Source organism: Pteropus medius, unplaced genomic scaffold, assembly GCF_902729225.1.
Source record: "Pteropus medius unplaced genomic scaffold, Ma_sr-lr_union100, whole genome shotgun sequence".
NCBI lineage: Eukaryota > Metazoa > Chordata > Mammalia > Chiroptera > Pteropodidae > Pteropus > Pteropus medius.
The window spans coordinates 4,435,030-4,455,619 of NW_024354502.1; the positions used below are offsets into that span (position 1 = coordinate 4,435,030).

General features: G+C 49.9%; 1 protein-coding gene across 4 annotated transcripts in view; it reads right to left on the reverse strand.

Moving 5' to 3' along the window:
• The window catches only part of ZHX2 (zinc fingers and homeoboxes 2), a 136,704-nt gene that overhangs the window by 13,657 nt on the left and 102,457 nt on the right, over nt 1-20,590 (reverse strand). The gene's annotated exons all lie outside the window — the stretch shown is intronic.

Here is a 20,590-nt window from a genome sequence, read left to right on the forward strand (position 1 = left end):
AAATAGAAGCACTGGGTGAAAAAGCAGCAACGTTTTGAGTTCTCTTGACCCATATGGACAAGTTTTTACACCCACTGGCCCTTCCCCAGGCAGGGATCGAGAGCGCCCGACTTACCGCTCACCCTACATAAACTACTACCATGAACATCTCGCCAATTAGATAGGATGAAACCTTTTTCATGTGATTTGTGCTTTCTCTTGATTGCTAATAAGGTTGAATACTTTTCAAAGACTTACTATTTGTATTCTTCCTTTGTAGATTTTCTGTTTACGCCATTTTTATATTGTGATTGCTCAGTGGTTTTATTAATTTGAGAGTTCTCTCTACATTAAACATATCAGTACTTTATTGGTTGCAAAAATTTCTGTCTTTCATTTACCTTTTAGTTTTTCATGTTTTACATGTGAAATTTTTGGGTAGCAAATTTATCAATCTTCTCCTCTTGCGGCCTTTTTCATTGGCCGAGACATATTATTTTGTATTTTCTTAGAGTGTTTTAGCTTTACTTTTTACATGAACTTATCTGGAATTGAATTGACCTTAGGTTACGATATAAGACAGAACTCTAACCATTTTTCTTGAAAGTTCTCAATGATCTTAGTAGCACGTATTGTTTTATCCTTTCTCAGTAATTTGTGAAATCATCTTTGTCCTACGTTAAATTTTATATATACTAGGGCATTTCTGGGTTGTCTGTTCCATGCTTCTTATCTAGCCATTGAGTTTACACTTATGCCTCACTAAAAAAATTTTCTTTTGTAGATTAGAGCATGTTTTAATAACTGGTAGCATGAGTTCCTCCTTCTTCTTCTTCTTTTGCAAAACAGTTCCGGGTTATTTTGATAACCTATTCACATAGATCAAGTGTCATAAATCAGAATCGTCTGTAAAATCAAATAGAGTTTTGACTGGGATTGCATTAAACAAACACTAATTTGGGATTACAGAAATAATTTGCTTATTGGGAGGTAGGATATGTTAACAGAATCCAATCTGGGGAACTGATGGGCGGGGCCATGTTGAGTGTCTAAATGCCCTGGCTCCAGCCATACCTCGGTGGGGAACGAAGTCCAAACTGAATGCGAGAAAGTTCCAGGTGTCAAGTGAAGAACCCTCAACAACTACTGAAAGGAGCTGGAGAGAAGAGTGTCTCTTAGGGGCCTGGGCCCTGACTGTTCGACTCGGAGCTAGTTAAGATTATTGTTCATCTGCTTGCTCTGGGGGTTCTCCCCTTCATCGAGGTGCCTTCTCTTCCTGCCATTTCACCCCTGAAACATCTCCGAGGCCCTGCCGCGTCCGTGACCCTGCCTGAAAGGCCTCGGATGCTCTGTTGCAGGCAGAATGAAATCCCAGCTCCTTGGCGTGGCATTCGAGGCCCTTGGCAGCCTGACTCAGCCTCCTGCAGCTTCGCCCCCACACCCTGCCCTTTAACCTCAGTCCTTGTCACTCCTCAGACGGTGACTTGCTCTTGCCGTCCCCTCTGTCTGGGAGCCCTATGATCCTCTGATTAAAGTCACTCTACCTTTCTCTCCACCTGGCAGGATGCTGCCCCGCCTCTGGAGCCTGCTTAAGCAGCGGAGGCCGTGTGGTGTGCCATGAGCACGGGTTCAGCTCGGATAAACTTAGTTCAAATCCCAGCTCTGACACACACTAGCTGTGTGACCTTGGGCAAGGAAGGCCCTTCTCCCTGGCTTGGGTTCTTTCTTCAGTAAATCGAGGCCAATAACAACTGCTTTACAGGGCTATTGTGAGGATTCATCAATAAAGTATGGAGAACTTCAGTTAATCGCGGTCATGGTCATTTTATTTCTAAGAACGTGACCTCCCCTGTGAAGCCTTTAGCCATCCCTCTCCCACCCTGTCCTGTAGAATTAAGCACGGCCTCCTCTGCGTTTCATAAACTCTTTATCTTTTTTGTCTATGCAGCATCCAAATGCTCCACAGACACTTTCTCATGGAGGGAGCACCTGACTCCCCGGCTTAAAGTCACAGGTCACCCCACTGTGCACCCCATCCTCCTGGGCACCCCATCCTCCATCAGCCGTGGGCTTCTGCTCGTTTGTTCTTGCGAATGTGGCCTTTGTGAGAGCAGAGACCCCTGTCTGTTCACTCCTGTCTCCTCAGCGCCTAGAACCACGCCTCGCATTCGTGGGTGCTCGGTCAGTATTTGTCAACTGCACGAACAAATCATTTTTGTGTCATCGAGGAGTGTTTAGTTGGCACTGCCTTGCCCGGCTGTTATGGGCCGAATTAGGTCCTCCCCCTGAAATTTATACATTGCAGTCCTGAATGTGGAGAGTTTGCAGGTGGGCACAGAATGTACCTGTGCCCAGTTCAGACCCACTGGGAAGCTGGCCCGGGGTGAGACCGGGAAGCAGAGTTGGTCTGTTGGGATACTCACCGCAGTGTAGAAGGGACTGTGTTGGAGTTTGAAGGGAATGCGTTTTATTCATTCACTTGTTTGTTTGTTCATTCATTCCCTATTTTTGCCAACTTGGGCCCCCGAACCTGTAGCCTTCGTGCCAGGGAGTACCAGGCCTTACGGCGCTGGGGCTGACCTCCCCGGTGGCTCACAGAATTTCAAAATGACAGATGCCAGCTCACTGCTGCTCTGCAGACACTCACCCCCTGCTTGTGCCAGGATTATTCTCCCAAGGGCTGTGGTTCTTGCAGCTCCCCGCCCCCCAGGGGCCGACCGGACATGAATTCTGCAAAGGCTCAGCGTTCTCTGAGCCTTCCCACTTTCTCTCTTTCCTTCCTTCATCTTTTCTTCTTTTTAATCTGCTCGGGTTTGGATTCCTGGTTACCAATTAAGTTTCAGAAAGACACTGTTTATTCTGAACCACAGTTTTGGGAACATTGGGAAGCTCTGAGGATGTTTCACCATGATTCGGCTCATTTCTTGGCCTCATTTGTCAACAGATTTAAATAATTCTAGCTATGAGGAGTTTCTGTGAGAAACGTCTCTTCTCCCCCACACCCATTCGCCTCTGATTTCCTTTGCTCTGCAGAAGTCTCCTTTTGCTCCCTCTCTTTAAAAATTGTAATTTAAATGCCCAAGCTCAGAAAATGCTGAGCCTTTGCAGAATTCATCTCGGGGCGGCCCACGGGATGGGAGCTGCAAGAACCACAGCCCTTGGGAGAATAATCCCGTCACGAGCAGGGGGCAAGTGTCTGCAGAGCAGTAGAGAGTTGGCGTCTGTCTTTCTGAACCGCTGTGAGCCACTAGTGAGGTCAGCACCAGCCCCTTGAGGCCTGGCACTCGCCCACATGAAGACTTCGGTGTTGCTGCAACTGGCAAAGTCTCAGGTTCGTGGCAGAAATAAATTGGCAGAAATATAAAATGGCTAATTGGTGCAGATTCAGCCACATTCTGCTGTGTCAACAGAACCCCCCTGATGGAAGAGTTGGACTTCCTTCCCCTCAGAGTTCTTCCGTTCATACAAGCCCAACACACACAAACACCCGCGCGCACATTACCGAGCACCCAGATGAGATATTTCTATACCTCGTCGCTCTGGAGCAGCAGCGGTTCCCATGAGTCGCCCTGCCGGGCCGGGTGCTATTCTCGGCCCTGGGTAAACCAGTGACATGTTCCTGCCTTTACGGAGTTTACATTTCAGAACAGCGCTGTCCTGTAGAACATCCCTCAACGGTACGAATGTCCCGCACGATTGAATAGCCACCAGCCACATATGGCTATTGACCACTTGAGAGGTGGCCAGTGTGCCTGAGGAACTGGATTTTTAAAAATCAATTTAAATTTAGGAGCCACATGTGGCTGGAGGCTGCCCTTTCGGGAGCCCAGTTCCAGAGGGAGAGACAAATGACAGATAAATACGTAAATATTCTTTCCTCCCTCCTCCTTTTGACACAAATATACACATAAATTTTAAATACCGAAAAGTGCTATTAAGCAAGCAAAGCAGGGTACGGAGTGACAAGGACTGAGGTTAAAGGGCGGGGCGTGGGGGCGAAGCTGCAGGAGGCTGAGTCAGGCTGCCAAGGGCCTCGAATGCCCCGCCAAGGAGCTGGGATTTCATTCTGCCTGCAACAGAGCATCCGAGGCCTTTCAGGCAGGGTCACGGACGCGGCAGGGCCTCGGAGATGTTTCAGGGGTGAAATGGCAGGAAGAGAAGGCACCTCGATGAAGGGGAGAACCCCCAGAGCAAGCAGATGAACAATAATCTTAACTAGCTCCGAGTCAAACAGTCAGGGCCCAGGCTGCTAAGAGTCTCTTTTCTCCAGCTTCCAAGTTAGTCCTTTCAGTAGATCCTGAGGGTTCCTCACCCTCAAAAAGTTCCTCCTGGAACTTTCTCGCATTCAGTTTGGACTTCGTTCCCTAGCAGGGCATGGCTGGATGCTTGGGGTTTAAATGTGGTAAAACTGTCCTTGAACCATTTTCCCAATAACAATAATAGCCAACATTAACTGAAGGCTTAGTATCTGCCAAGTGCTAAGCGTTTCACTTCTCGAAAAACCCCGTGTAGATATTGAGGCTCAGAGAGGTTAAAGAACTTAGCTAAGGTCACACAGCCTGGAGCCATAGAGCTGGGGAGACAGATTGCTTGGGGATCTTGTTCAAACACGGATTCTGATTCGGTTCAGACTGCATTTCTACCAAGCCCCCAGGTGAGGATGACACTGCAAAGGTGGACCAGCTCAGCGAGACTCTTCACAGCTTCCCGAGCAAGCGCTCTCCACGGTCACGGCCTTGGTCTCCCCGTCCCTACCCTCATTTCCAGGGACAGTGTGGTGGCATTTCCTGACCTTTCCCTGCACGTGGCCTGTGGTCCTCGGTGGGAGGAAAATTGGGTCACACCGTCAGACTAGCCCCTGGAAACTTCTCAGGCCTGGCTGTCAGACGGGGCAGATGTCTCGGTTCCTGACTTCCCTAGGGAGGCTCCTGGGGGAGGTGGAGAGTCAGACTGCAGAGGCCCCCGGGGCCAGGGGTCTGCAGCCCAAAGGGGCTCAGAGGTCAGAGCAATGGAGGAGCCGGGGGCCCCAGGCCTCCCGGGCGGGCGTCGTACCTACTACCAGGGACGCACGTGCTGCTCTCGAGAAATCGCACCTTCGGGCTTCGGGGCTGGCGGGGGGCGGTGGGGAGCACACGTCACTTCTCATTCCAGAGCCTGTCTGGGGCTGTCAGAGGAAATGACAGGGCTATCTTGCAGCGTTCAAAGGAAGCATCTTGTCAAGACATCAAAGCCCCCAAAGATGCTTTTAGCTTTGCCCAGTCTTCTGGCAGCTGTTAATAGATTCCGTTTCACTTCATCAAGGGTAGAGACTGTGTGCGTGCGTGTGTGTGGTTGTTCCTTTATGTTTTGAAGTCACAACATTTAACCTCCTCCCCCCAGAAGAAGGAATCCTGATGGGTGGGTGTTGTGGTGACGGTGTGGGGGTGGCGTGGAGAAAGAAACTGGATGCAGGGATCCTGGGTTTCGCTTTCAGCTCCTGGCTGCTTTCTACTCACCTGTCTCCGTCTTTGCCTCCATTTTGCTCACCCGTTAAATGGGAATTGCTTTTGAAAGGTCACTGGGGACCCTGAGTTAATTCCTGATTTTACTGATTTCTCCCAGCCTACTTTAAATCTAAACTTGAATTTGTGGCTCCCAAACCATCAGACTCCATCTGGGGCGCTTCGTCCAAATACCCATTCCTGAGTCCCAGTGCAGACTTATTAAACCCAAACATCCGGGAGCAGGCCCAGGAATTTGGGTATCTAACAAGCAGCCATGTGACTGACGGGCAGCCAGGACTAGTGGCCTCGGCAGGAAGACATCACTCGGTTTCTCCTAATTCAGAAGTAGCGGGGCTGAGGCCAAGTCTCTGCCACGAAGACAGGAGCTGCTGCTCGATGCATTCCGTGTCGGACTGGGGCGGAAGAGCGAGCTCCCAAGCGAAGTGACTGACAGTTCAGAGGACGAAGCAGAAGCAGAGAGAAGTGTACAAGGTAATGGTGGCGGATGAGAATAGAACAAAAATGCTGGGTGCAAGAAAAAATAACCTACCCCTCAAAAAAGGGTTAATGCTTGATAGCGCAGTGTCATGACAACAGCTTTAGAAACTACAGGGTTTGTTTGTAGCAGTGGGGTTGGTAGCTGGGGGAGGTGAACTTGAAGAAGCTGTTTCCTGTTACCTGTGTCTCTGCTTAGCTTTGACTGCTCAGTGGCTCAGACAATTTTTTTTTTAAAAAAAGAGAAGAAGAGGTTTGCTGATCTGGTTAAGAGTAGGCAGGAAAATATAATAACAAGATACTGTTTACATGTATAATCTTTATTATTCCTACGATACCAACAGGTAGCTATGATCTCCACTTCACGGATGAGGAAACTGAGGCTCAAAGAGGTTTAACAGGCTGTGGAGGAGGATGGAGTCCAGATAATCCTGCCTCCACTCCTACAGCTTGGTTCCTGTAACGCACGGTTGTTAATTGTTAACAATTCCATTTCCTGACGCTGAGTCTATAAATTGTTATTATTATTTTTTAAAATTTATTGATTGATTTTTTTTTTATGGTGACATTGGCTTAATGAAATCCAGTAAGTTTCAGCTGAACATTTTAACAGTAAGGCATATGTGTATATATATATTTACATTGTGTGTTCACCTCCCATAGTTAGATTTCTTTCTGAGTCTATAAATTAGATTGCTTACAAATTTCGAGTGGCTTCTCCTTCTGGGAGTGTTCCAAAGAATAAGATTTTAATTGAATTATGTTTTTTTCAACTTGCTACTCTTGAGATACTCTCGCATCAGGCAGAAAAAAGCTTGCACGGTCTCCTCTAGCCAAAGAGATTCAGTGGATGAAATGAAGTTTGTGGCTGCTCTGTGGCCCACCACACTGGTGTCACCATGCACTTAGGTGACACAGGGCTCTGAGAGGAGGCTGTGCCCTATTAGCAGTGGGGCATTCGTGGTGACTTGGGACACTACTCAGTTAGTACTAGGGGCAGAGAAAGCCAGCTACATTTGAGGAGGCAGACCCATCCTAGACTCAGGGGAACCTGGAGCCCGGAGATCAGTCATGTGCTCAGACACAATGGACTCGAAAGCTCAGACCCTTTCGGCTCTTCAGTAGGTGAGGACTTGACCTCCATCTGCCTTGCTGCCCCTCAGTACTTCCCATTAGTGCCCACCTGGTTGGCAGATGAGGACACGGGCTGGAGTCAGGCCTCCCCACTTTGAGTCCTGGCTCTGCCACTTACTAACAGAGGAGCCCATCCTTCTCTGCCATAGCCAGGACGCCCACCTCATAGGTCCCAAACCTACACACATCCTGGAGAACACCAAAGGCAGCACACCCACTCGCCGTGGCCATCCTCATTCCTGCAGCTGTCAAAAGGGGTGAATCTCCACCTGCAGGACTGGACTGAACGAGAGCCTTTAACGCTGGCACGTTCTGGTTCCCTTAAAGGGGGACTTTAATTAGTGAGCTAGTATTAGTGATGAGGGACTAGGCAAAGTGAAGTTCAGACGGACCACTCCGTCCCCTCCTCCTCCTCCTGAGTCTACCTTCTGATCATCTCTACCGTTCCCGCCACGACGCCCCTGAGCGGCGTGTAAGGTGCTGCACGTTTACACCAGCTCATCTCACCCGAGTCATGCTGCTCCAAGATCTGTTTCTTCGTCCTTTGTTCACGCCCATAGGAATTTCTATGGCAACTGTGCCAATGTTTTGAATTCTCCCAACTTTATCTCTCTGTTTTAGTAGAAGATTTTGCCTTGTATCTTGGTGAGAATATCAAAATCACCTGATCAAGTTTCCAAGACGAAGGTCACCTTCTTCTCTATTGACACCCTCATCTCTTTTCTCCCCACCTTGGAGGAGGTAGCTGGACTCTCCCTTATAAGGCCGACCTGCATGGTGACACCAATGTGGTGGGCCACAGAGCAGCCACAAACTTCAGCACTCACCCGCTCTCTCCACTCTATCTCCTTCTGCCAGATCCCCGCCCCTTTGGTTTACAAACACTCCAGGTTGCATTTCTCTCACAAAGTAAACAGAGCAAAACAAACACAAAAGCAACACCAAATTTGCCAGAGCTGCTCCAATCTCTCATTGCCTACACATCATTGTACCAACGCCTGCTTCCTATGGCAGCGACGAAGGACTCAGGCTCCCGGGTGAACGAGGCTTGCCGTCTAGGTCTGTCCCACTGCTCATCAGTGTGTGAGCGTGGACGAGTCACGCCAATCTTCTAAAGCCTCGGCTTTTCCATTCAACATGGGGATGAAAATGGTACCTCTGTCAAAGGGTTGCTGATAGTACCCAGTGAGCTCTTTAAACACAAGGTTTTGGCTCTGGGCCCCGTTCATGATGAGCCCTGAGCCTGCGGCACAGGGTACCTGTTGTTAAAACTATCAAAGATCTCAAAGGAAGTTTGCGATTCCTGCTGCTCACTCTTGCTGTTACTGCGCTGTCCACCCCTCACCTCTGCACATTCTTGTCCTCCGGCTCTGTTGATGCTTTTTTCATAAGCTGCCAAATAGGTCCCACATTACTGTCTCTGGGGGGCTTGCCTTCCTCAAGTCCCCTTCCCCTGGTTTCCCTGGGCCGTGCTCTGGTTTGCCGCCTGGCAGCCCCTTCTGTGCGTCTTCTTCCATGTTCTGTTCTCACAGGGGCATCTCCGTGCCTTTGGCTCTTTCTCATCCTTCTCTCCATGCTCCTTGGTGATCTCATGCATCCCAAAGCTGTAAACTCATCCTTGCAGATCGATTTCTACCCAAACGGCCATCCTGGCCCCAGTTCTCCGTGCAGAGTCCCTGAGCTCCCATTCTGACTGCTGCATGACAGTGAGGATGGACTACATGAGCTTGTGAGTGGACAGAGGCTGGACTAAAACCCGATTTAGAAAAACAAGGCTGAGACGATTCATAAAAATCAAGGAAAATATGCAGATGATCCATTCCCACTAGATCGGATAACACACTCAACTCGGTTAACCCCACCTGGGAGGTGTATCTGAAGCGGAAATTTGGCAGTGGCTGGGCTGGCTGGCCTTAGCACCTCTTCCAAGTGTGTATGTACTTCACGCATCTATGATCACCACCGGGAGTCTCACGGGCACCTCCAATTTAATACATCTAAAACCAAGCTCATCGCCTGTCTCCCAAACCTGGTCCTTCTGTAATGCTTCTTCCCCGCCGCCCCCAAAAGGCACCACAATCTACTCGGTCATTCAGTAACCGAAATCACTTCTGTTCCTCCACTCTCTCCCCACCCTGCAGTTTATTATCCACCGGGCCCTCCCGACTCCTCTTCATAATGCCTCCTCATTCTTCACTCTGCTTTAGGCCAAGACCTCCTCCTGGCTTCCCTCGGCAGCTGCTATAACTGCCTAGATCTTGGCCTGGCCTCTGGGCTTCACCTGTTTGTAGCATGCATCACCTGTCCAGCATCCTTTCCTTCCTCCTTCGGCAATGGCAGTCCATTTCTCTCTAGAGAAAGACCCCCACTCACTCTTGGCCCATGTGGATCCTCCAGCAGGGGGCATGGCCTCGGTCCTACCTGCTCAGAACATCATGTCCACCCAACAGCAGCGAGTGACTAAGCAATGGGAGCAGTCAGAATCGGTAGGGCTCCACCTGGAGCTTCTGTTGGAACCACTGGGAGAAAAGTGTTCTCCCTTTCTGGTGGAGTTGGTGAAGGGACTGGATGTAAGCCATCTTGCCACACGAGGGGGAACGTGCCTGAGAGCTGAGCTGAAAGCAGAGTTGACAGATGCAGAGAGTAGGTCCTGGTCACACCCCACTTAGGGCTGCTCTGCCACATCCAACATACTTCTGGGCTTTGACATTGTGTCAGTTAAGCCAGTTTGATGGGGTTTTCTGTCACCTGTAACTGAAAATGTCTTGACAAGAGAGAGTTTCAGGCAACTTTCTCACTGCCACCATTTCTTCCGAAAACAGCAATTGTCAGCCATTTCCCTGCCATGACAGACATGCTAGGTCACATGCCTGTTTGCAACATTCTCTCACTCTTGTTGTGTTGGCTATTATTCCACACCATTCCCTCGCCCTTAAGAAAGAATCTCAGGATGTTGGTGAGAGTGACACTTTTATAGGGGTAGCCTTGAGTCCTTGCTCATCGAGAAAAGTGAGGCATTCACAAACTTCGACACTTTATTTTTAGAAACAGATTTCTTGCTGCTACATGCCTCACAAGTGATGCCATGATTGAACATCAAGTTTCTAAATACGAATCTGACTACAGCATCTTCGTCTTCGAAACCTCCTAGGTGTATTGGGAGCTGGCTGTGAGAAATGCTTCTCGCCACCCATTTCCAACATGACGCCCATTCCCACTGCTGGCATTTCAAAAGCGAAATGCAGCAGAAGATCTCGGGTTTTTTTTTTTTTGTTTCGAAACAGAAACATGGACCTTGGACAAGAGAACACAGCTCAGACATATGTTTGTTTGTTCGTTTGTTCGTTCATTCGTTCCTGAGTGCTGTCTATATGCCAGACACTGCTTTACACGCTCAGGAAATGAGACATAACTTTCCTACCTCAAGGTACTTACGATCTAAGAGGGGAAGACAGAAAAGGGATAGAAAACAAAGAACTTACAGATGGTACTAAGTACTCTGCAGAGTTTCTAAAAATGGTGTGATGGTGACCGAAGAGCTACTTTCAATGAGATCATCGGGAAAGCCTCTTTGAGGGGAGCGTCTATGCCTCAAGAAAGAGCAACCTTGACACAATAGCGAGATCAATGAAAACAGAGGAAGAGACTCACTGACCACCAGTTATCGTCAATGTTCACTGTAGTGTAATTTTCAAATTATTCAGTTATTATTTAAAAATCATAGTCTCCCCAAAGATATATTTTTCGAAAGGAAAAAGCTTCATTGAAAAGTACAACTTTTCACTTGTCAACATAAAAACAAAACCCTTCAATGGTTTTATAATGGAAAAAAGTTCTTCTTTTCCCTACTCAGGACGGTTCAGGAATAGATGAGCATGAGATGAGTCGACAGATCCAAACAGCTCCAAAAAAGAAGGGCGAGCGGGGAGGGGGCGGACATCTGTGCATCTAGGTCAAATATTAGAAGACATTTGAATCCCAAAGAAGAGTTTTTATGAAGTGGATTAAAAAACAAAACTGTAGAATATTGTTTTTGAAGTAGTCAAAATGAAGCACTGTCTCGACAACTTATAAATAAAGACTTTGCATCCAAATGCCATACTCCGCCTTTGACGACAAAAGAGAAAAACCAGAAGGAAGAAGGTCCACAGGCTCTTACAGGTGACCAGAGCCTGCCCGTTAGGTAAGGCTAACCAAGAGATCTGGGGACGGACAGAGTGCGGGCGTGGCGAGAGGAACTGGAATCTAGTCCTTTGTCATCATTATAGGACTTCAATGGCCTACTGCCTGGGGCAGGGGGGTAAAGTTTCTCGTAGAAGCGGTTGTGTTAGGGTGATGGGTTCTGCTGGGTGGTCTTTCCCAATGTCATGGTGAGATCAAGATGCTTTGAGCTGAATTGGTCCTGGAGAAGCCCGTTAAGCAGCGTGGGTAAGTGCACTAGCTCTGGAAGTCGAACAGACTTTGAATTGAGGCTCCATCCAACATCTAACAGCTGTATGATGTTGGCAAGATACTGCCTGGGCTTCAAATCACAAGTCTACCACACTCTAACATCATTAATTCGTATCTTTCTCTGAGCAATAATCTAAAATAATAATAATAATAAAGCAATGAGATTAAGACATATTTTGAAGCAAAGTGGCTTCATTATTTTTGCAGTTAATATTTTGCAGTCAATTATCATCTCCTCCAAGGAAAAGCATCCTTTTTCTGGGTAGAAAGAATCATAACAGCCGCCACCACATATAGGCACACACGCCCACACACCCATAAGCGTGGAAAACCAGGGCTGGGAGAAGAGCGATGTGTTTCTGAAAGCAGAAAAAAAAAATCTTGCCGAGACAGAAAGAAAAAGGAATGAATTCTGGTTTTCCGAGTCACATACATAAATAAATAAGGCGCTATCAAATGTTTAAGATGGGCTGCCTCTGATTTACGAGCCATCAAGTCTTGCTATCAAAACATTTAGAGAGGCTGCGAGACCGTAGGGATTCATCAGATCGACAATTCCCCGCGTAACCTTTTCATTTCATTCCTTGGCTGATTCGTGCACACTCCATCTTCCTAGAGCCGGGAGAAGAGGGAGCATTCTCTATTCCCCAGGCACGGATCAGGGCGAGACGGGGCTTCCCAGCAGCCGCTGATTCTGTCTGTCATCTCCCTCTCTCCTTTCTGTTCCTCAGCCCTCCCTCCAGCCCTTCTGCACATCCTTTGCATCCCCAAACCCATAGCTATCTCTTGAAACCCTTTCATCTCTACCTCAGAGAGACTTCCCTTCACCTCAAAGCCTGGGATAGAGGACCTGTACTCTCTGGGACACTGTCCTCCACAAATCCATTCATCCAAGCCAGTTCAATCAATCCCAGACAAAAATCACACAGGTTTAAACCGCATCCCGGGCTAAACGTCTCATTTCTTTGCACAGGACACAGGCTGTTAGGAAGCTGAATAGTGGCCCCCAAAGGTATTCAGGTCTTAACCCCTGGAATCTGCGAATGTGACCTTATGTGACAAAAGGGTCTCCGATGATGTGATTCAGGAACTTGAGATGGGGAGATGGTCCTGGATGACCTGGGTGGGCCCTACATGCAGTAAGTATCTTTATAAGAGGGAGGCAGAGGGAGACGTGAGACGAGAGAAGAAGGCCATGTGACACAAGCAGAGGGAAGCAGAGTCACAGAGAGGAGATGCTGGCTTTGAAGGAGGAGGAAAAGGTCACATGGCAAAGAATGCAAGGAACGCAGCTCCGGATGCTGGAAAAGGCGAGGAAACAGATTCTTCCCCAGAGCTTCCACAGGGAGTGTGGTCCTGCCGGCACCTACGGCCTCACGGGGGTTCGCACTGACTAGCTGAGTGAGGAAGAGAACACACTCAGGCCTGGTTTACAGATGCTTTTGCACAACGTGTTCATGCCACCCGGAAGTGAACTACTGCCAATGAAGTGTGGCAACGGGCCATGGAATTCTCTGGTCTTCCATGCTCCCAGGATCTTGAAACAGCTGGCTCGATAGAAGGGTAGAAAGACCTTTTCAAGGTTCATTTGCAGCAGCCATAGGAAATGACTACAATTCCTATTTTCATGGGGCTTACTATCTAGTGCCAGACACTGCCTTTTAATTAAGAAATCACACAAATTAATAGCTAATGACAAACTGACAGCAGCTGGACAGCCCGACTTTGTAAGGAAAGGCATTTCCGCATGGCAAGGGCAGGGGCCGTCATCCCTGGCTCTTCACTGGCATTGACAGGGGAGCTCTTAAATACCCCGGCACTCAGGAGAACCCCACACCCATTAGGCCAGATCCCCTGGGGGTGGGGTTTGGGCATCACATTTTTTAAAGCCTTCTGGATGATTCCCATGTGCAGCCCAGTTTGAGAAGCGCTGATCCCAGGAGGCCTGAGTTGGGGAGCATGGGTGTTGCTTCTTTGTAGGACACTCTGAGATGGGGGTTATTCCCGCTCGGTTCCCCTGCTAGGTAGGGTCGTAAACCTAGGCTGTCATCCCACTGGAACAGTCGTCAGAAAGTCCTGGCCATTCTATTTGTGTTCTCCGCTCCAACCACGTCCATCGCCCCAGGTCAGGCCTTCCCCCTGTGTCACCCGCACTGCTATAAGGGCCTCCCAGTTGACCTTCCATACTTGGCCAGTGGATTTTTCCAGGGCATTGTCCAAACCGCTGCTTAAATAACAGATTGTGGCACACCGCTCCTTCTTCCAAACCCTGCCCTGGCTCCCTAGTGCTGCCCAAATATTGTGCAAATTCCTCGGTATTGTCTTCAAAGCCGTGCTGACACTGCCCGGGCTTCTGATCCACCCGCGGGACTCGCCGTTTCTAGGCCTGCCCTGCCCACACCCACCTCCAGGCCTTGTTCCTGCCGCTCTCTCTGCCTGGAATGGCTCTCTCTCCAAAAATCTTCCTAAGGGAAGGCCGGCTTAGCCCATCTTCCAAATCTAGCTCAGATCCCTACTCCCACAAGAATCTGTCCGATCCCCTCTGCCAGGCCGTTTGCTCCCTTCCCTGCTCTGAGGGAACACAATGTGAAATTTCCACGGGGCTCTATGAGAGCTACCTGTGTAAGTGTCTCTTCCCCAGCGGGCCAAGAGCTCATTCTGGGCGAAGACCTTTTCTTCTTCATGTCTTCACAGCTCTGAGCACAGGGGCCTGCTCAGTGGTGTTCAGTCAACATTTACTGCACGTCGATCACTTTATCCTCTATCCTTCATGCTTCCTGGGTGTCAAATGCAATTTGCAGGAGACGGGCCCACTAAGAACCTCATTCGGCAATTATTTGATTTCAAGGGGGACAACAAATTAGTATCCTCTCTAGGAGTTCTTACAACAGCTGACAGCAGAGTAAGTTATATAGTGTCCCCGATACTTTTCTTAGTGGCAGGATATTGCTGACTCGACTTCGAGGAGTACCAGAAGTCTGTTAATATTCTGTAATGTTAGTAGCAGAAGTCACCACAGCAATAAGAACCCAGCCTCTTAGGACCAACCCACAGGGGATGGGGTATGTTGAATCTTCTGCTCTCTTTGCAGGGGCCACTGGCTGTTCATTGATTGGTTGACTGGCTAGTTTGTTGGTTTGTTCATTCATTCATTCATTCATTCATTCATTCATTCATTCAATAAAATATGTACTGAGAGCCTAAGATATGCCAGCTCTATATTGGGCACTGGGAATACTGCCCTCTGGGCTTACATTTGTAGGGCTGGGTTATGACCCCTATAGACACAGAGAGAGACCTAAGTGAGACGGCATGAGGTTAGACTTTGGCCCAAGTCCATTTCTGCTCACCACATGGGCTGAATTGTGTCCTGCCCTCCAAAAAGATATGTTGAAGTCCTAACCCGCCGGTACCTCAGCATGAGAGTGTATTTGGAAATAGATCTTTACGGAAGGTAATCTATTTAAATGAGGTCATTAGGGTGAACCCTGATGCAATAGGACTGGGAAATTTAGATGCAGAGATAGACTCACACAGAGGGACGGTGGCGTGAAGCGACTCAGGGAGAAGATGGCCATCGACACGAGCCAAGGAACGCCTGAGGCCACCGGGAGCCAGGAGATCGGTAGGGACAGGTCCTTCCCTAGCGCCTACAGAGGGAGCATGGCCCTGCCGACATCCTGATTCAGGCTTTTGGCCTCCAGAGCTGAGAGGTGATAAATTGCTATCATTTACACCACCCGTTGGTGATTCGCTATGGCAGCCTTAGGAAAGGGATACACCACTCGAATCCTCCCTTTCCGGGCCTCCGTGGCCTGGAGCCAGCTGGTGAAGGGCGGCCTGGCCGATGCCACCGGTTTTGAAAATCTGGACTCATCTTTCATCAGGAACGAGGGCAGGCACTTGGGATGGAAATGCTTCACTTCGAGCAGACCCGATGTGTGAACCCTTGACGTTCACCCTCTGGGGAAACCGAGGGGTGGCGGTGCTGGTGACAGGAGCCTGCCAGGGAGCGTGGCCGGGGAGCAGCCACAGCGGGGCCGTTCCAGCTCTCCGGCAGCCGGCTTCCCAGAAAGGCGTGCCACCCGAATTCCGTCTTCACTTGGCTTTTGCTTCTGCTCTCAGGTTTCGCCATCAGCTTCTCAGACTTTCCTTCCAGGGCAGACAGGCAGGTACGCGTGGTGACTTCGTGGCAGGCCGTGTGGCAGAGTCAAGATGGCCACACATTCTTTGATACTTCTCCCATAGGCAGGTGGGGTCCACGTCCCCATCCTTACCCACTGAAATCTGGGCTGCCTTGTGACTGTTTTCACCAGGAGAATGTGGCAGAAGTGACACTATCGCAGTTCTGGGCCAAGGTTTTTATGAGGACTTGCAGTTTCTGCTTCTTTCTCCTTGGAGCCCTGGGCCACCATGTAATAAATCTGAGCACCCTCAGGCCACCATGCTGTGAGGAAACCCCAGATACGCACATGGAGAGGGAGATACTCAGCCGGCCTCCTGCTGTTCTAGCTCATCATTTTAAGTCACCTCAACGAGGTCCCAGACATCATGGCGTAGCGGCGAGCCCCAACTGCTACACTCTGTCTGAACTTCTCACTCACTGAATTGTGAGGTGTAATACATTTCTGTTCGAAATTCCTAAGTTCGGGAGTCTTTTTTAGGCAGCAATAGTCAACCAGAACAGAGACAGACCCGAGATACCAACCAAGAGTGTCGAGAAGACGCTCCACATCCGGACTTCCAGAACGATATGTCATTTTAAGAATGAATGAAGGATGCTGAGGAAGGTCTGAGGTTGAGGTGGGGTCCATACCTGACAGGGCCACCTGGCCGGCTGTGTCAGCAGGATGATGGACGCAAGCTGAACAGCCACCTCCGCAGCCCCCGACTGTCCCTGGGGTGGACAGAAAACGTGACTCGAAGGCGAGAGAACCTGTTTCTATTACACAGCACTATTACCAAAGGTTCCGTGTTGGCCGCTGTGCCAGGTGCTTCACGTGTTACTGCTACACTTCACATAACCTTGAAAGCAGGTGTTTTACAAACATGAAAACTGCAGCTCAGACATGGTGATTAACATACTGAAAACCAGGCTAGTCTGAGGCAGAGCTGGGGTTCACACCCAGGCTCTGCGGCTTGGCTTTTTGAAGGAACCCCAAGGGGTCAGACTTGTGGTGGGCTGACACAGGAAACGGTGTGGGGAAGAAGGAACGGGAGGAAGGCCTTGAAAAGAAAGAGAATGGAGTTTATTCAAAGGTAGTTATTCAAAGGTAGCCCTTTGTACAGCTGCCACGTCATCCACGTGGCCCACATGGATGACTCCAGACGCCAACCTAGAAATCTCGCCAGCCTCTCAGAGTTCTGTGGGAACAGCGGCTATGAAGAGGCTCCACAAAGACTTTTCTGCGGGACCGAGACTGACGCTGTGCAAGCCCTGGCATCTGCTGCTTCTGTGAGTGGATATATTTAGTGGTGGGACGGTTTTTCTTTCAGTTTCGTAACACTTGAAAAAAAAAAATCCTGCTTGTCCTATTTTTTTCTTTTTTCCTTTCCTCCCTTCCTCCTTTCTTTCCTTCCTTCCTTTCTTTTTCTTTTTTATGAACTCCCAAGTGATCGTGCTGTTCTTTCCATGGCAACATGCTAGGATACGGATTCTCCTTTGCCAGGAGGAGCCTAAGCAGGACCCAGGAGGAGGGAGAAGAAAATGCAGGTTGGGGTGGGTAAGAAACGCTAAAACTTCACCGTCAGAAGAAAGGCAGAAGAGGCCTTAGCCATTTTGGTACCAAGAACTGCATGTGTCAGAGCCCCTGCTCCTCCCCGGGGCTGAGGGGCTGAGGGGCTGCCTTCCGCTCTCGGGCGCAGGTTCTCAAGGCTCCTTGACCCGAGGGCAGAAAAGCCAGCCTCTCCTATCAGGGTGATCAGCATTAAGCAGATCCATCTGACCTGCTCTCCCCGATGTGACCTTCTACCTCTCATTTCGATTCTCCGAGAGGCTGCGGCTGTGGCAAACTGGGGAGCACGTGGGATGCAGAGCGCATTGAAAAAATAACACTTTTGAAAAATATATAATGGCAAGAAAACCTCCTCATATAATGTTAGGTAAAAAACAACGTTACGATATACCATACGAGTCCATTTTTCTGATGTCTGGAGAAGGCAAAATTAGAGAGACGAAAGCCAGTGGTTTCTGGGGGCTGGAGGTGGTGGTTGGCTACAGGAGTGCAAGAGAATTTTGGGGGGCGGTGATAGAATTGTTCTGCATCTTGATTTTGGTGATGGTTATTCAAGTATGTAGATTTATCAAAAGTCACAGAAGAGCACCTGCTGGCGATGGCCCCATGGCTAGCACTCGCTATACGACAGAGTTACCTGCGGTGGCTCCGACACCCTGCTCAGGGCTGGGAGAGCCGCCTGTCAGAACGCTGAGGCCGAGGGGGATGTGAAGGCTAGGGCCCTCCCCCACTAGCACCCACCCACACCCCAGGTGGCTTTGGCTCTTTCACAAATTCTGATGCCATCAGCGGAGTTTGGGGGTGTTAGAGAGGGAGGACCTAACTTCTACGAGAACAGCGAGGGCCGTCAGGGGGAAAAAGACATTATTAGTCAGACTCCAGCTCTACTCTTTCCTCTCCCATTCAGTTGAGCCTCCGCGAATGGGCTTCCTCCCTCGGTCTCCAGTTCAGCTGCCCCATTCTTAAATGTAGCTCCCATCCTCCTCCTTCTCCATGAAAACTGTGCTCGAGATGAATGATCTCTTAAGGGCTACGCTGCGTAGCGTGCTAGGTCCCACATCCGTCCTCGGGGCCTATGACCGTGCCTGGCACACATGGCTGCCTAACACAAGCGCTGGCTGAGCCACGGGGATGACAGAGGCAGGTGGGACAGTTTCTGACTTGGGAATCGTGTAGCTCTTGTGCCTCCTCTGTAAAGTGAGGATGATCACGGCGCTTACTTCATGTGACCGTGAGGATTCAATGTGCGTCCTAAGAGGCACTTAGAACCGTGCCTGCGTCCGGGGAAGCGCTCAGAAGATGGCAGCCGTTAGTTTTGTTATTACAACTTGGATGAGCCCAGACAAGAGGATCAGAGTCCCGAGGGTTGTGAAAGGTAACAGAAAGGTGGGCTCGTTTCCGACCAGGGGATCCCGAAAGCCGTCAGAGCAGAGGTGTGGGCCGTGGTGCTTTAAGTGAGGCGTGTGGGGAGGAGTCCTGGTGGGTTCACTGGGCAGAAGCTACACCGTGATTGGCACCTGATGTCTTCTCTGGGCGGGGAAAGCAGAAGGGTGGTGTGTGTGTCCTCTTGGCCTGTGCTGTGTTTGCTTTAGGAGTCAGATGTGTCAGGGCTTATTTGGAGTTCGGGCGGGACAGGCTTGCCAATAACGTTTTGAATTCTAAGGCCCCAGGGATCATTTGAGAAGTACCTTTAGAAAAGGCACGGAGCCCGACAGAAGAATGTCGCCTTAGTCATAAGAATTGGAAACGCAGTTCTGACTGCGGCCTGGTGCCTGATCGTCGTCAGACTCCAGGGATCTGTGTCTGATTCCACGAGTTGGGGACAAGTGAAAACAGAGTTTTCTCAACAAAAATCTCTGCGTAAAGCAGCACCGTTAGGGCCCCACGGTAGAATGTAACGTGTGTGTGTGTGTGTGTGTGTGTGCGCGCGTGCGCACGTGCAGGAGTCCCCCACTGCAGCAGGGGGACACTGTGGGGACTCTGGCAGAGCATGATGTGGATGCTGTGTGACCTCACAGGGCTGAGGACAGGAGGCCCAACTCTGCTTGGAGAAGGTGGTGGTTTCATGGCGACCCCTTGGTGTGAAGACCCACAGTGTTTTTTGAGGACTGCCAGAAATAGCTAGGGAGCTGGAGATGATCTTGGGTTGGAGCCCCCAATGCAGTGGGTGGGGACAGAGACTTATGTGCAGTGACCCAAAGGTGAGCCCAAGGCTGGGAGCCGTGAGAAATGCGAGTCATAGCTATAATGCCCTAAGGGATGAAACCTCTAAGTGCCCAAGCGAGGGAGCTGCTAGCTGTTTGGAATGGTGGCAGAGGGGCTGGAAGGCTTTACAGAGACAAGAGTTGAACCAGGGGAAGCTACAGATGGGGATCTGGAAAAGGAAGAACACCCTGGACTGGAAGAGATGCGCGAGCAGACATTCAGAGGCACGAGAGGGAATGCTGGGCCAGGGAATGGTGTGGGTTCGGGGCAGGTGCAGGTCAGGAGACGAGTGGTGGGAGAGGGAGCTAGGAGGGGCAGGGAGCTGGGACGGAGGATGGGGGAGAGTGGGACTATGAGGAGCAAGGACGCCGCTCGGCTCACTGTCACCGTCCCAGTTCCTAGCAGAGGGGGAAACTCCGTAAGAAACGGTTAAATGACAGGAGGGAAAGATGCGAGGAAGGAATTAGGATGTGGGACAGGGTGGAGGCTCCCCTTCTTTCATTGAGAGCAGTAGGGGAAGGAGACCCCGTTTGGCCTTTTGAAGGAAAGCGAACCTGAAAAGCAAGATTACGAGCAAATACAGCCGAGAACGAAGGGTGTGTATGAACATACACACATACAGCAAAAAGCGTGAGAGATGCGTGATGTTCTCAGCCCCGGGCCTCAGAAAAAGTACCTCTAGGTTTAAAAGAAAAGAAATAGAAGAAGAAAGGCCCTGAAGCCCCCTCCGCTGGATCGAGGTGGACGGCACAAAGCGAAGGGATGATTAGAGCGGTCCCAGGATGCAACGCAGCGTCCCGCAGGCGCCCAGGGGGGAGGACCCCTCTTAACCTGGTCCTCAGTGCTCCCTTCCCAGCCTCCACAGCTCAAAGGGACATGATGGAAGATGCGCAGGCCAGGTCGCCCTGCCCAGTGGGGATGCAGCTGCGAACGAGCCTCCTCTCCTTGTTCTTGCCTTGTCGTCTGTCTTTGGAGCCTTGCTGAGAAGGAGAAAAATGGGGCCAAAGCTGAGATAAAAGTGCCTGTCATCTCATAAAAGAGCCAGGCGGATGCTCTGAAAGGCACAGAGGAGCCAACACCTGCCATTTGCACTTCAAGGTTTGAAAT